Source organism: Aotus nancymaae, unplaced genomic scaffold, assembly GCF_030222135.1.
Source record: "Aotus nancymaae isolate 86718 unplaced genomic scaffold, 86718_ANA_hifiasm-v0.15.2.pri h1tg000017l, whole genome shotgun sequence".
Classification (NCBI taxonomy): Eukaryota; Metazoa; Chordata; class Mammalia; order Primates; family Aotidae; genus Aotus; species Aotus nancymaae.
In genome coordinates this window covers 5,828,992-5,845,564 of record NW_026988429.1, presented here as the reverse complement: position 1 = coordinate 5,845,564, position 16,573 = coordinate 5,828,992, and the positions used below count along the sequence as shown (strand labels likewise).

General features: G+C 37.6%; 1 protein-coding gene across 3 annotated transcripts in view; it reads right to left on the bottom strand.

Annotated features, from left to right (window-relative positions):
• Positions 1–15,269, bottom strand: part of CTNNA2 (catenin alpha 2) — a 1,152,426-nt gene extending 1,137,157 nt beyond the window's left edge. For all 3 annotated transcript variants that reach the window (XM_021670969.2, XM_021670970.2, XM_021670971.2), the window contains exon 1: positions 15,113–15,269. The gene's annotated coding sequence lies outside the window, so the exon portion shown is untranslated. The remainder of the gene's footprint in view (positions 1–15,112) is intronic.
• Positions 15,270–16,573: the final 1,304 nt, after the last annotated feature.

Below are 16,573 nucleotides of genomic sequence, written 5' to 3'. Positions count from 1 at the left end.
GACATTTTATGTAAATTTAGTCATATAATATGTGACATTTTGTGTCTGGCTTCTTTCACTTAACATAATGTCTTCAAGGTTATCCATGTTTCACGTGTATCAGTATTTATTCCTATTTATGGCAGAATATTATTCCATTGTATAAATATACCTTATTTTGTGTTCATTCTTCAATTAATAGATGTCATATTTTTCCACTTTTTGGCTTCAATAAATAATGCTGCTATGAATATAAATGTACAGAGTTTAATGTGGACATGTTTTTGCTGCTCTTCAATACATACCTAAGAATAAAATTGTTGGATCATAAGAAAATTTTATATTTAACTTTTTGAGGAACTAGCAAATTATTTTACAAATTAGATGCATCATTTCATATTCTCCTTTAAATTTACACTGACATTCCTACCTTAATGTATAAGAATTCCAATTTCCCCACATGGTTTACCAACATTTGTTCTTAATATTCTTTTTTATTAGAACCGGTCTAGTAGGTGTGAATTCATATTTCATTGTGGTTTTGATATGCATTCACTTGATGATGCTGAGCATCTCTTCATGTGCTTATTTGCCATTTGTGTATCTTCTTTGGAGAAATGTCCATTCTAGTCCTTTGCCAATTTTTAAATTTAGGTATTCTTTTTATTATTAATTTGCAATAATTCTTCATATATTTTGAAGAATGGATTCTTATTGATATGATTTGTAAACATGTTCTTCCATTCTTGGGTTGTCTTTTCATTTTCCTGATGGTGTCCTTTGATGCATAAAAGTTTTTAATTTTGATGAAGTTCAATTTACATTATTTTTCTTTTATTGCTTGTGCTTTGGGTGTCATATTTACAAATCTACTCCCGAATCCAAGAAACCAATGCCTAATCCAAGGTCATTAAGATTCACACCTATGTTTTCTTCCAAGAGTTTTATTGTTAGCTCTCATATTTAGGTCTATAATGCATATTGAAGTCTATCATCAATTTTTTTATATAGGGAGAGATAGTGGTCCAAATTCATCTTTTTCATGTAAATGTTTATTCAGTTGTCCCAGTACCATTTGTTTAAAAAACTATTCTTTCCCTCATTAAATTGTCTTGTCATTCTTGTTGAAAAATCAACTAACCATAAATACGTGGGTGTATTTCTGAATTCCCAATTTTATTCCAATGATCTAGATGCCTATGGTTATGTTAATACCACTTAGTCTTGATTATTATACTTTAGCAGTAAGTTTTGAAATTAAGATATGTGTCTTCCAACTTTGTTCATCTTTTTAAAGATTGTTTTAGACTATTCTTACTTTACAAATGAATTTCAGAATGAGCACAGCAATTTCTGCACAAAAAAAGAAAAAAATGGAAGCTGGGATTTTCACAGCAATAGCATTGAATCTCCAGCTCAATTTGCCTTATTAACAATAGTAAGATTTTTTATGTCTTCTCTAAGTTCTTGTCACGTTATTTTGTAGCCTGTAGTATCTCCACTAAGTATGTGCATTTTCTTGAGTGAAAGGCAAATAGTAACAGTATAGATTGTTTTATAATTTTAATAAAGTATGAAAAATAAAAATCATACAAAGTTAGCATTTTACCAGTTGAAACAGTTTATGATGCCACTTACTTATAATTTTGATATAAAATATTATAAATTCATACTCAAAAAGGAGCATTTATTTCATATAGTATTAACTTGCCTTGGTTAAGAACAACTCTGCAACCGTAAGATAAAGTGAGCAACAATAAAATGTAATACACCTGGATTTAAGACGTCAGCTATTCCTAACAGCAACAGCAAACAAAAAATTCTTTCCAAAGGCAAGCAGTCATCAAGAAAATTTCATCAAATAAACAGAAGCATCTCAAATTATTCAGTCAAAGTAGAACAGAAAACAGCTATATGTTGTTAACCAATAGTTTTATTCAAACTTATCATATTAGTACTATTCTAACTCATCTTTATGGTGTAATTCTTTAAGAAAAGACAGTTAACTGAATTTTTAAACTAGATTCAGTGATTCAGCACTAATAAAAGTCCCTTGCAGTTCCATGAACCATGACTTACACTTGCTACTAATTTCACATACACAGTCAATACTCTACAAAGCAAAATGCCTGTTTTCAACAGTAAAAATTGTATCATCTATTTAAACTAACTTATTAGGTTGGTACAAAATAATTGCGGTTTTGTCATTACTTTTACTAACAATGTAATAATGCATTGTAAAAGCAATCTTGTCATTATTTTTAACGGCAAAAACCGCAATTACTTTTGCACCAACCTAATAGTAAGGATCACAGGTTTTTATGAAGATGGGTTCATTAATGATAAATCAATACCAATATGTATTTATAAAGACTAGACCAGATGAACAATTACAAATCAAGGCAATTAGCCCATTTTCTCAATTTGCATAATCAGTGAAAGGTTTTCATTCAAAATAACCATTTCCCTGATTTAAAGAGTCATAAAAATACTACCCAAGTTAAGTTTCCTCTCAAGTTCGAATAAGAAGATCTTACTGCCAAAAAATAAAATTCTGGGTAAGAACTGGAGACTTTAAAACCTTCTTAGTGGTGCTGTACTGGCTACTGTATCAATACTGACACATTTCTAAAAAAACAATGCTGGAATGAAGATCCTGTATTAGCACAACAGCTTCAATATGCAAGTGATGGCAAAATATGTTTAAAAATCAGATATCCAAAGAATAAAGTCACTTAGATAAAGAAGTTTAATATCACAGGCATTAGCATAATCAAACATGTTGTCACCACCATTAGATCATTATTCACTCAACTTGAAAACACATGGCCCGTGACTTTGAATGGCATACACAAAAAAATCACCATGAATTACTGAGAAACATCCATAAAAGTGCCAAGTAAATTTCCGGAAGTGAGAATATGAAACTCATATACACACTATGCTTACTCCAAAGGGAAAGATCACAAATATACTGATATTGGTATAAATATACTTAGGTTACCATGGAAAAGACAGATCTTGAGAATAATTTTAAAAACAACCTGTAATCCCAGCACTTCGGGAGGCCGAGGCAGGTGGATCACGAGGTCAAGAGATCAAGACCATCCTGGTCAACATAGTGAAACCCCATCTCTACTAATACAAAAAATTAGCTGGGCATAGTGGCACGTGCCTGTAATCCCAGCTACTCAGGAGGCTGAGGCAGGAGAATTGCCTGAACCCAGGAGGCGGAGGTGGCAGTGAGCCGAGATCGCGCCATTGCACTCCAGCCTGGGTAACAAGAGCGAAACTCCGTCTCAAAAAAAAAAAAAGGTGTACTTGGACCTCAGTATAAGCAGTGTATTTACAATCTTAATAGTGTCTCATTCACAGTAAATCTAAGGTAGAAGAAAAAAATTATTTAAAATTAGAAGACACTAAAAGAAAAAGTGTAAGTATTATATTTTATCATTTTCATTTAAATAAGACTTGCAAGTCTGAGTGAGTGTGAGTGTGAGTGTGTGTGTGTGTGTGCGTGTTTAAACTATGAACTCTTAACATATAAAAGAGGTATACAAATTGATAAGAAAAACACAAGGGTACATTTTTGAACCAATAAGGTATTTCAACAAGGTGACAGGCGACAAAACCAAATATAAAAATCAAAAAGAATAATTTCTACATCAGCAATAACCTATTAGGAAATATTAAAGAATAAAATCCCTTCCCTAACAGTAATAAAAAACTCATAACAACCCAAAATAAGAAATGTTTCCTTCTATAAAGAAGGCTATTTATGTTACTGAAGGACGCAAAAAGACTTGAATAAATAAAGAGACATGCCAATGGAAAGATTATGAATTTGGAGTTGTCACTTCTCCCTCAAAATTACCTTAAATTAAATACAATACTAACTAAAATACAGTGTTGTTTTAAAACTGACAACCTGATTATCATATTCTTCTGAAAAAACAGATGTAAAAATAGAGATGAAACTTTGGCAAAAAGCCATCACCTACTAGAAATCATAATAGTAGTTTTAATAGTATATTATTAATTAAGGAATAACAACAAAATTCTTTGTACCCAGAGAATATAATTAAGTCCTTAAATTAAAATAAGATAAATAACTCATGCAAAAATAAACTGGAAAAAAGAATATACTCATCACAGCAAAAGGCAAAACATTAGAACATTAGACAGAAAACAAATGAAAAGATAACCTCTAGAAATCTGTGAAACAAATTTATATAAAAAAGAGGTATTCTTCTTACCTATTCATTGGTAAACTTTTACAAGTTTAAAATTATCATGTATTGGCAAAAAGGTAAAGAAATATGCACTTTCATATTGTTGGTGGAAGGCAAATGGGTACAAACAATTGGAAGAGCAATTGGCCACTATTAAAATTTAACATGCACACACCTTATGAACCAACAATTACATTTATAAGTTTACATTTGAAAAATACATTAGTCCATATAGACAATAAACTTGTATAAGGATGCTCATCTTAGCACTGTTTGAAATATAATAGCACAAACTGAATATACATGGAAATGAGGATTAAATAAACCATGGTACAACCACACCATAAAACAACAGGCAGCAGTTAAAACAATAGTGTATATCGTTGTGTACCAGTGTGGAGATATCTCTAAGCTATATGTAAAGGGAAAATAAAGTATAGAACATCGTGTTGCCATTTAAGAAATATATACATATATATATATACAGTTACACAGACCTTGATCTCTATTTCTTTGAAGCAGTCTCCTGGAGCCCCCAAAATCAATCTTTTGCCCATGACACAGCCCATACTGAAGGCAGATCAACCCAGACATTATATCTCTGTACACAGCCAAAAATTTAATACTTAAATTCCAAAAAATGCAATGTTACACAAAAACTAATGTAAAGGAATAATTTTTATTATGGCAGGAAACATTTAGATATATTTACAAATGTATATATACCTATGCTGTCAGCTGTGCTTAAAAACTCCCTCACTATATGATAAAATCAGATGTACTCTTGGGGGAAAAAGAAATTCACCAAATGTTCACTGAATAGTTGGACTGCAGTGATTTTTATTTTCCAGATTCTTTTTCTTGTTATTTTCTAGATGTTCTACAATGGGCATTTATTACCATAAGTGCAAAAGACAAAACATGTTCTTTTTGAAACAATGTATCTTCTGTTATTGAATTCTTGAGATACCTCTGTATAGATAATGCCAAAATATTTCTCTACTCCCAGCCTCTCCCTTTCACTCTAGTCTCACTTTTCAGCTACTTACTGAGCAGTTATCAGTGTCCCAGCTTTAGTTTTCCCGAATGTGATTTCTCCACCTCTCCCAATGCTGTGCTTATTGATCCCATCTCCCTGCCGGGTCAGCCCTGTCCCAGTTCCCAGACCAAGACAGGACTGATTTAAAAGTACCAATACAAGGTCAACCCCTCCTCCATACTCTTATTCCCATCCATTGCTGAAGCAAACTTTCTGATTCTATGTCAGCCTGGATTTTTTTACCCAGGCCACTGTGGATTCAGTACCACACTACAGGACACACTCTGTCATTCTGTCTGGTATTAAACTGTTCAGGTACTCATCTTACAGCCCCTACTAGACTGTCAACTTATGAGACAAGGCACTGTATCTTATGTATGGCTCCAGAACTGTGCCCCCCCACAACAAAACTGGTTTCTGTAACTTACAGGAAAGCATTTGATGAATGGCTGTTATATTTGACCAGAAATATACTCAGAGCGAGTTCAGAGACTTAGTTTGATCAACAAGCATTTATGAAGGAATGAGTCCAGCAATGAAAACAGGAGAATACTAGAAAAATGGAAGATGCAGATCCTATCTTTGAGATAGAATCTAGAGTGGTTGAGAACACCTTAAAAAAAAAAGTAGAAAATAATTACTCTTTTGGCTTCTGCCTTAACAAGCAAAACATGAAAATCTTCTTGCCTGAGGTCCTGATTTCACAGATGGGCAAACTGCAATCGAATTTGCCTGCCTGGATTCCAGACTACTGCCAGCACTGACTTTTGCTTCCTGTCCCAACTCCATGGGCCCCAATGTGCTTGGCTTTGCTTGTCACTATTTGTATGCTTGCCCACTTTAAATTGTTCCCTTGGATCCAGACTCCCTCCCTCTCCAGTTCATGCTGTGGGCTAGGATCTAAATTTTCTCCTTCTTGTCCTGCATTGCCCTCTATCACCTGTTTCTTCAAACACACTCCCACAATTAAAAGTTGTGACTACAATCTCAGCTTTTTGCTTCAACCTCTTGCCAAAAGGCTGAGAACAAGGCAGGCCTCTAAATCAAATTCTAATGAACACTGCTTCTTGCTTACCCAACAATCATTTACCCCTTCCATATTAACAGAATTGCCACTCTGTTCATCAATCCCCTAACCTCCTCCACCCAGTGAATGTTAATCCCTTATGTAGTCCCAGCTGGTAAATGGTGATTTAGTCTAAGCCTGTCATTCGTGGCATTCCCATTCCCCTTGCCACTGAATAGATTGGGAATGTCCATGGGATTCAGTGTTGGTCAGTGAGATAAGAGAGAAGTCTGCAGGAGGGGTTTTGGCAAAAACCTCCCCATTCGTCAGGAAGAGATACTGCTGCTGCATGACGGTATGTCAGGAACTAAAGAAGTGATCATGGCACTGGCTGAGGAAGCGGTCAACACACAAACGAGGCAGACAAGAGAAATGTAAAAGTAGAAACTAAGCCCAGGTCTCCCATCTTCTGCATTTCTTGTCACTTTTAGAAATCTTTCCCAATGTATTCCCCTTACTCTGCTGCCAGGTAACATATATTAAATAGCACACCTTAAAATTATATATATATATATATATACACACACACACATATATATATCTCAGCAGCTTTGTTTTGTATCTCAAAGGAGTAACTTTAGGAATTTGAGAGATATTTTGGTTGTTTTTAGTTTGAAGCTATTATGAGTAAGCCGTTATTAATTTTCATGTGAAAGTCCTTGTACATATGTTTTCATTTCACCTGGGAGTGGAATTTCTAGATCGTATGGTAAGAGTATTTTTAACATTAAGAGAAACTGCCAAATTGTTTCCCAAAGTATTGCATTCCCACCAGCAATGTATGAGTATCACAGTTGCTTCACATCCTCTCCAAAACTTGGTATTGCCAGTCTTTACAATCTAGTTATTTTAGTGTTTGTATAGTGGCATCACACTGTGGTTTTTAAATTTAATTATTTTGGTGAACTATAGAGTTAAACACCCTTTCATGTGCTCATAGGATATTCGTATATTTTCTTGTGTGAAATATCACTTCACATATTTTGTTCATTTTTTTAGATGGATTGCCTGTCTTCTTATTGAGTTGCAAGAGTTCTATATATAGTCTGAAGTCCTTTGTCAAATATATAGAGAGAGATATGTAGTTCTAACAAATCTTTTGTCTTTTGAAGAGCAAAAGTTCTTTCTTTAACTTTGATAAATTCTAATACATCTTTTCTTTTAAATTTTATGGTTAGTGCTTTTTAGGTTCTAAGGGATCTTTGCCTAATCCAAAATCACAGATTATCTTCTATACTTTTTTCTAGAAGTTTATATACTCAAAATCATAGATCAATCCCACAAACATTATTCTCAATGAAAAAAGGAATATAAAAATGAGTACATATTCTGTGATTCAACCTATATCAATTTCTAGAATAGGAAAAGTGAATCTATAGAGACAGAAAGCAGATCAGTCAGAAGAGAAGTTTTTATGGTAAAAAAAAAATTCTGTATCTTGATGGCAGTGATGGTTACACAGGTGTGTTTGTCAATCCACAACAAAGTATTCACTTGAAATGGGTACACTTTATTGTATAAAACATATGTCCAGGCCGGGCGCAGTGGCTCACGCCTGTAATCCCAGCACTTTGGGAGGCCGAGGCGGGTGGATCACGAGGTCAAGAGATCGAGACCATCCTGGTCAACATGGTGAAACTCGTCTCTACTAAAAATACAAAAAATTAGCTGGGCACGGTGGCACGTGCCTGTCATCCCAGCTACTCAGGAGGCTGAGGCAGGAGAATTGCCTGAACCCAGGAGGCGGGGGTTGCGGTGAGCCGAGATTGTGCCATTGCACTCCAGCCTGGGTAACAAGAGCGAAACTCCGTCTCAAAAAAAATATATATATATCCAAAATTTCATTAAAATAATTTTAATGGGAATTTGGAGCTGGATTGGTAGGAAGACTGGTGACCACCAGGTCCTCTGAAACAGAATTTGGGGATAAGCAAAGCTTTACTATGCCTGAGGCAGAAATACTAACCTTAAAATATATATAACTTCTTAAACAAACATTATTACCTCATTCTAAATGCATAAATGCCAGATAATCTTTCACAAACATTGGGATGATTGAAACAAGCCAACCACACACTGGGAGAGTCCCTAAATAGTTGTAGCAACTGACTTGAACCTTCAACGTAGGAAGAACTTCCAAAATGAAAGAGAGGGAAGGATGGGGAGATAAGAAAAGACAGGTTTCTTAGGCCCTCGCAGTTTGTCCAGAACTGTGAAGCTAAATTTGCAATTTTATTGGGAAAGGGAAAGCATATGCCATGAAAAGTGAAGTTTTTTTTTTTTCTTATGCAGCCGAAGTTTATGTTTCAAAAGAAAAATAAAATAGAACACAATGAAAACAAATCATTTTGCCTTGAAATTTTAAGGAAAATTCACATGTATAATTATAAAATTTTATAGCTAGATATCTACATATCATCTTGTCTAAGTCACTTAAAAGACAGAAAAAATAAGTAAGAGTTGGAGAGTTTGAGCCTAATATTTAGTCACATAACTAATTAATTAGTTGGTTGAAAACCTGCAGAGGAATTCAGTTTCCTTGGTTGAATGTGCTTATGAAACTATAATCTCTAGCTCAATGCTCTACACAAAGCAGGTATTTTCAAAAAATACCTGTTGAATGAATTCATGCTATGCAATATAATAAAAAAATACATGGAAAGCATAAGTGCAGTAGAGAGATGAATTTAGATACAGATTTGTTTTTCCCCAAGACCTTTTTTTTTTTTTTTTTTTTTTGAGACAGAGTCTCGTGCCGTCACCCAGGCTAAAATGCAGTGGTGTGATCTCGGCTCACTGCAACCTTCGCCTCCAGGGTTCAAGCGATTCTCCTGCCTCAACCACCCGAGACACTGGGATTATAGTCGCCAGACACCACACCCACCTAATTTTTGTATTTTCAGCAGAGATGGGGTTTCCCCATGTTGGCCAGGCTGGTCTTAAACTTCTAGCCTCAGGTGATTTGTCTGCCTAGGCCTCCCAAAGTGCTGGGATTACAGGTATGAGCCAACATGCCCAGCCTTACCCAAGAAATTTGTCTTGTATACACTTCTTTACTCCACTTCTGTACATTAGGAAAAAAAAACATATTTTGTAAAATTACTCTGGCAATTATCAATATCTGAAGAAACAGAATGAAGTGGTAAACTCTAAGGAATTATAAGATACCCTTTCCTAGAAACAAATGAAGACAATTAGCTCTTTCTGAAGTAGTTAAGGGACATTGCTACTTCCCCACTGAAAGATGGATTGATGATATTTAACAACTGCTTCAAGCCCTATGAATTTAAGTTAAACTTGGAAGACTGAATTTTCACCAAATGCTTACAAATAAATCATGATAACATCAGATCCTCTGGTGATTTCTGGAGTCCTTGTAGTTTCTGGGTGGGTTGTGGAAGAACAACTGACATAGCTCCATCAAGAGTCCATGACTTTAGTTCCAAAACATCAAGGGGCCATAAAAAAAGATATTGGATTTACTGCAGATACATAATGAACAACAGAAACTCAATTTACCCAATATGAACATCTCAGAAGCTTTCTATTAATTTTCTATTATGCCTTGTGGCCCTTGAGACCATATAAAATTCAAGGACTTTTTTTATCTTTAGCCCTGTGGCATGTCCACTCATTTAATGTAGGAACACTGTAGCAAGTTAGGATCTTATTTAGTGTATCTCCATCTCAATGTGTCCCATAAATGTATTACCTGGCTTCCCCAAAACTGCCCAGCAAACAAAATAGTCAAATGTCTCAAAGTAGCAAGATACTAAAAAAAATCAACATATGATTTACATTAGTTTTTTTATCCCTGCTCTAGTTTTAAAAACTATTCATTGAAATGTATATATAAAACCTACTTTAAAACAACTAAAACTTAGCTTATAGTAGACATCACAGCAAAAATATAGAAAACATCTAATTGAACAGGTAGTTATGTATCTTTCAACTCATAAGAGAAAATAAAAATAATTCATTCTGTCTCATCCTTACTCCACTTCCCTCCCTATTTGGTCACCACCTTCATGTATGGGGAACATATCTGCTTTTTTCACTCCTGTGAATGCAAGTTTTCCTAATACCTGAAATGTAATAGTCTAATACTTGTGTACACAGATAAGGCCTATAAATAAAAAGAAAAATAAAGTCACTTTCAATAGTTAAGCCCTAGAAAATTAAACTCTGTAAAGTCAGACAATCACTATGTTTTGTATAATATGTTACAAGTAATAATTTCAAAGAGGAATAGGATGCAAATTTACGGTTGAGCTAGAATTCAGCTCTGATATAAAAATTCATTTATAAGGAAAATAAAAATACCAAAAGTTACATTTGTCAAAAATCTCCAGTAGTCTAACATAAAGCTGACTAGTAGTAACACATCTGAAAATGTTTTATTTAGACCTGCTGAATTTTTAAAACATCAATTAAGAAAGATCTCCAAACAGAAAATAAAACTACTACAGTCTATGGTTTGTTAGCTTTTAGAAGTATATTCATATTAGCTTTTAGAAACATATTTATGTTTATGACTAATACATCTTAAGATAATATTCAAGAGGACAATTTTACATATTATTAGAACTACGAAACAGAAATATATGAGAAATGTTTCACTATTTGGGAGAAAACAATGAAATCATGTTTATTAAAATGGGTTAAACATGAGCATAATAAATACTGATACTTCAAACTTGAGGGCAAAATTTTCTGGAAATCCATTTTTGAATAAAAGAATTCCATTCATATCACTTGTGCTGTTGGATAAATTTTGTGGATAAATTTTCACAATAGTTTATGAACCTCAACTAAAAACAAATGTGTGCCAACAGATGTTGCCAGTGAGCACTTGCTACTCCACACCGAGCGTATATTTAACCTGTTCCATGCCAGTTCCCTGCTAGACTTTCTGTTCTCATCACCCGTTAGTCTCACAGCCACAAAACTGAAAAAGCACCATCCATTTAGAATTTATTAATAATCTTAGACACCAATGAGAGGGGCTTTTGTAATTAGGAAAAGTCAACCATGAAGTAAAAAAAATAAGCCCCTGGAAATACAATTACCCTAACAAGTACTGGATTCATATAGGTCAAAGTAAAATAATCTTGGTTATATACTCTAAGATATAGTCCTGGAATATTCATGGGGTAAGGAAAAACAAGAGAGAGTTATAATAACCATAATATTAAATCTTTATTGTTCAGCAAAGGTCAAGTTTTCCCTCTGCCTTGAAGTTAGAAGAAAAGACTTAAGACTGTTCTAGGTCCTCACTGTCATGCTGACCATGGAATTCACGTCTTGGGATGGGGATTTAGTTGAGACAAAGAATTGAAACTAGCTCCATGGGTAGCTGAACTTTCTACATAATGAAATGGAGCCCATACTAGAAGTTGTCTTAACCGAGTGACAGTATAATTACACTGACTGTATGTCCTCTATCTTTTAATACACGCACTTGTACACCAAATCTTCCAGCAAATAGTCTCCCTGATGTTCTTCAAACACACCATGGCTTTTCCTCCCTCTCTGCTTTTGTTCCAACTGTGGTGTTCACCCTGCAGGAAATCTTTCCCAGGAGTCTCTGTCCAAGCTCCAGTGCTAATACTGAATATAATACTTTCCCAGTTACACAGACACCTGTCTTCTTCACAATTCCTCTAATACTTACTTGCTCTTCTGTCTTTCTAGTACATAATCATATCCAGTCTTGGAATGCGTTCAAACCATTTCTCCTAACTATAACAATGTTTACTTAATATATGTTTTGTTTGTACCAAGTACTGTGCTAAAGACAATTAACCTTTAAAGCAAGCCCATGAATCAGACTCCCCTACAATTTTCATTTTATAGATAAAAAAAAATAGATTTAAATTGTACATAGGACACAAGGCTCCTAAGAACTAGAGCCTGTACTCACATCTAAAGCTCTCTCCAAAGATCTTGTTCTTTGCCACTGTGAAATAGAACCTCATGCAAATGCCTGTTCTTAACTAGACTGTAAGCTGAGGTCAAAGAGAGTGTCTTTTACTTCTTTGAACTTCCTTGGAGTACCTCACACTACTCAACATAGGGTTGGGCAGGTGTTAAGAGCTCTGAGGGAGGGAAGCATAGAGGATGTATCTAGAATATGTTTTACAGGGGTCCTAAGATGTTCTATTAGCTCTTTATCATATCATGTATTTTTGAAGATCCAGTCAACTAAAGGCAGAAGCCTCTAGGATTGAAATTCTTCAGAGGAAGTCAGTCTTTATCTGCAAACTGGATTACAGTTAAGGAGGCAAGCTGCTCTTGAAAGACACTAGTTGCTTTTCTAATATGCACATTTCATTAATTTTACTCATCTCTCTTAACATTTTTGCTGTAAACAAAATGTTATTTTATTTTATTGTTCTTTAATAACTTGGTATGTTTTGTTTCTATTCAGAGGACTAATGTTTACAAAGAAGAAAAAAGAAAAGTACCTGTCTTTCTATACTAAGCACAGTATCAGAAACTGGGGCATACACCCACATCACTCTGCAGAAAAACTGCAACAAAGAAAGAGCAAAGCTGGTGGAGGGGCTGCCACTTCTCCACATTCACAACTGTGAAGCCCCACAAAGAAAGAATTGCAGAGATACTGGGAGGGGAAAAGTCTTTTGAAAGGAATTTGGACAAAACTAACTTATTATGCTCATATATAATTAACATGACAGTCTTTCACTTGTTTCATGGTATTCCAGGAAAAGGAAAACACTCCTATCTACGAGTTCACTATTAAGTAATACAAGCATTCCAATACACACAGGTTGACTGCAATCTGCATCAGGATGTTGGTAACACTGGTTATTCAACCAAGCTTTAGCTACATGGCTGAAGAGTCAGCCAAGCCATTAATGGAATTGCTTTCCTACCATGGGGAGTTGAAGGAGTCCATCATTCCTAACATTACACACTTCCCCAGCACTGACTCAGGTGATTAACTATCAGCTCTTCATCAGATCAGCACTCAATCACTTAGGAAGGCAATTCTCTTCATCTCAACTCCTTCTTTACATTCCCATAAAATGCAAAAGTGCATATTGCACTACTGTCATATAATAATTTAAATGAAAAGAAAAAAATCAATAATGTGTTCCATAGCATAGTTTCTTACTGGCAACTTCAACGAATCCACCATTAATTTTGGTCCCTCACATATACACCTTAGACATAAAACACAGCTATTCTAAATATATTAAGGTTTTCTGGTCTGGTTTTTTTTTTTTTTAGGAGAATATAAATAGGACAAAATATAGGCTTCAAAATAGCAATTTTTGATTTATACTTACACTGCTGGACCCTTCTGAGATGATAAATATACTAAACATTCTAAGGTATGGCTGTCCCACCATGTATAAATAAACTTTACAGCAGCAATACTCACAGAAAGAATTGTCAAATTGCCAGTAATGTGTATAATATAGCGAGTTAGAATGCAAGCTAAAGAGAGCAAGGTAAATTATAGCGTTCTGTGAAAATAAGTGATGCAAAACCAATAGCAATTTTAAATTATAAACAATGGTTCTGAAGCTAATTCAACTTTTCCATTGGTGTAAACCACAAACAGAATCACACAGTATGTTTCTCTTCAAACATCTTCAGGGTTCCCATGAGGTAGGTGAAAATGGGTAAGGGTATCTGTTAAAGGATATAATGCTAATGCCATTTACATGGTATATCTACAAGCCTGTGGAGTATAACCTCATTTCTCCAAAACTGTCTAACCATTATCCTACTTGAGAAGTTAACCCATGATGAACAAAAGTACATCTCTTCCACCCTTCTGCTCCCTATTTTTCCAAAGCTTTCTGCCTTGGTATTTTGTATGCTGAGCAAAACATTCCATAAATAATGCTGTGGTACACAGGCATTAAAGTTTAGAGAGTTTCTCCCTTTGAAGTAGGTAGTGACAAGACCAAGGACACACAGGTTCAATTCCAAGCCAAAAATGAGGCGGGTGGTTTGAAAATGTCAATCCAAAGAGGCCTAGGGGAAAAGAACACAAGCTTCCACTGCCACCTCCCTTCCTCTCCCCTCCCCTTTTTCTCTCTTGTTCCTTTCCTCTCTTCTCCTCTTTCGTTGTGGTTTCTCACGGAGACAATCAAAGCAGGGAAAGCTGGATTTAAAATTGGTGAGACACACGCTGGGAATATATAATTCCCAGGAGAAAAAAAGAAACTGCTGAAGAGGGGTATGGGGGCTGTTGGCAACATGTCCAAGTGACAGCCCTCCCCACCCCCACCCTAATACAGCACAAATCCATAGATTCTTCCTGGATCCTCTTCTCCCTCCAGTTCCCAGTACTCTACTCAACTTGACCCCTCATCCTAAAAATTTAGGGACCTGCAGGACACCCGCTGTTTAAGAGTGTGTCTGTCAGTATATGAGCCCAATTTTCTGGAACCCCTGAATCCGGACAGTTGTAGCAGGCAAGGGATGCTCCCACCCTCCCACCGGGGAAGAGGTTAGAAAGGGGGAAAAAGAGATGGAGACAAGAGGAAAGGGATGCAGAGCTGTGCTCTAGGGCGAGCGGCTGCAAGGAAGACGGGGAAGAAAGAAAGGGTGGGAAGGAAGTGGGGCTGGGAGAGAGGAAGAAAGGGATGAAAGAAAGGCTGGAAGGGAGAAAGGAGGGGAGAGGAGAGAGGGATGTTGGGAAGGATGAGGGAGGGAGGGTTGGGGAGCGGGGAGGGGGGAGGACGGAGAGGATGGGAGGGAGGTGGGGAGGGAGGGAGGCAGGCAAGGATGGAGGATGCTCTGCCCGGGACTCACCTCTGTGGGTCGGTGGGAGTTTCTCGCCTCCTCCTTTTTCTCGCGGGTTCCCAGCAGCTGGAGTGGTAATCACAGAAGGGACTGGAGAGGCGGTAGCAGGGACAAGGGCAGCAGCTGCTGCAGCCGCCTCTGGCCGAGGTGAGGTGCCGCCTGCTCTGCCCGCCCGCCCGCCCGGGTCTCCGCCTCACTCGGGGCTGGAAGCGAAGCCGCTCCCCCCACCCCCCGCCCGCCCCGCGTCCTGCCCAAGCGCGAGCGGCAGCGGCCCGGATCGCCGCTAGGGGAGGCAGCCAGTGCGCATGCGCGGCCGCTTGCTAGCACGCGCGCCCCCTCGGTCCCCGTGGCTCCGCGGCGCCTGGAAAGGCACGGGGCAGCGCAGGGGGAGTGGCGCGGGCACGCGCGGCCTGGGGAGCGCCCGAAAGGGCGGGGCGGGGCGGAGCTCGGGAGGCGCGGCCGGCTGGGCGCCGCAGGTGGGGGGAGGGGACGGCGGCGAAGGGGCACTGCCGTAGGGCGCAGGTGCCGTGTCCATGACAACCGCGTTACCCTGCGGGCGGGGACCCGGAGCTGAATCGCCGGAGTCGCGAGGCCCTGGGAGAGGAACCGGGTGCGGGAGAGGGCAGGATAGGGACGAGATGGGGCATATAAGGGTGTCGCGTAGTAAGAAAGGAGGGCCAGCCCCGAAAGGGTCCGACACGTGGAGGAGGAGGGCAGGGCCAGAGTGCAGCAGAGGTAGTGACTGCCGCCGAAGGGAGGTTTGTTAGGCTGTGGAGTCCCGAGGGAAGAGGGGAGGAGATTTGGACTTTAAAAGAACCTAGGAGAGGATGGAATTGTTAAAACAAATGGAGTGTTTGCTCATTTAATAAGCCTATGTTGAACATTTTTTTCCGTGGAATGCACTGTGATTCTTTTCTTGATTCAAAGGATCTTACTGAGCCTTTAGTTTGTACCAGACACTGTACTTAGGCATTTTGAGATATCCAGAAAAGTTCCTCCTCTCACAGGTTATACTCTAGTTGGGGGAACGTACAGAGTTGGAGCAGGGAGTGTTTGCACCGCCAGCCACTGGCGCTGGGGCTTGATAGTGCTGGAATGTAACTGTTACAGAGGTGATAGCAGTGAAAAACGTACACAGCTACATCAAATGAGAAACATAAGTTACAGTCATCTTTGTTCTGCCACAGTGCCAAATGACAATTTTGTTTTAAATCAAGAGAGAAAACAAAAACAAAGAAAATCTATGGAAGTTTGGTATGACACAACCGACGCTATGTTCACAACATGCTACCTGTCTGGTATCCTAGTCCACCAGCATCAATGCGTGTGTTCATGCCAACACTTGGACGGCTTTATGTGACTTAGTGCATGCATTTTTAAAATTCTCCTTCATCAATGGCTATGCTAGCTATTTTTCCATTCCCATTTTTGTTCCCAAGTTGGCGTCTGCAATCGTTTGAAAATTATGTC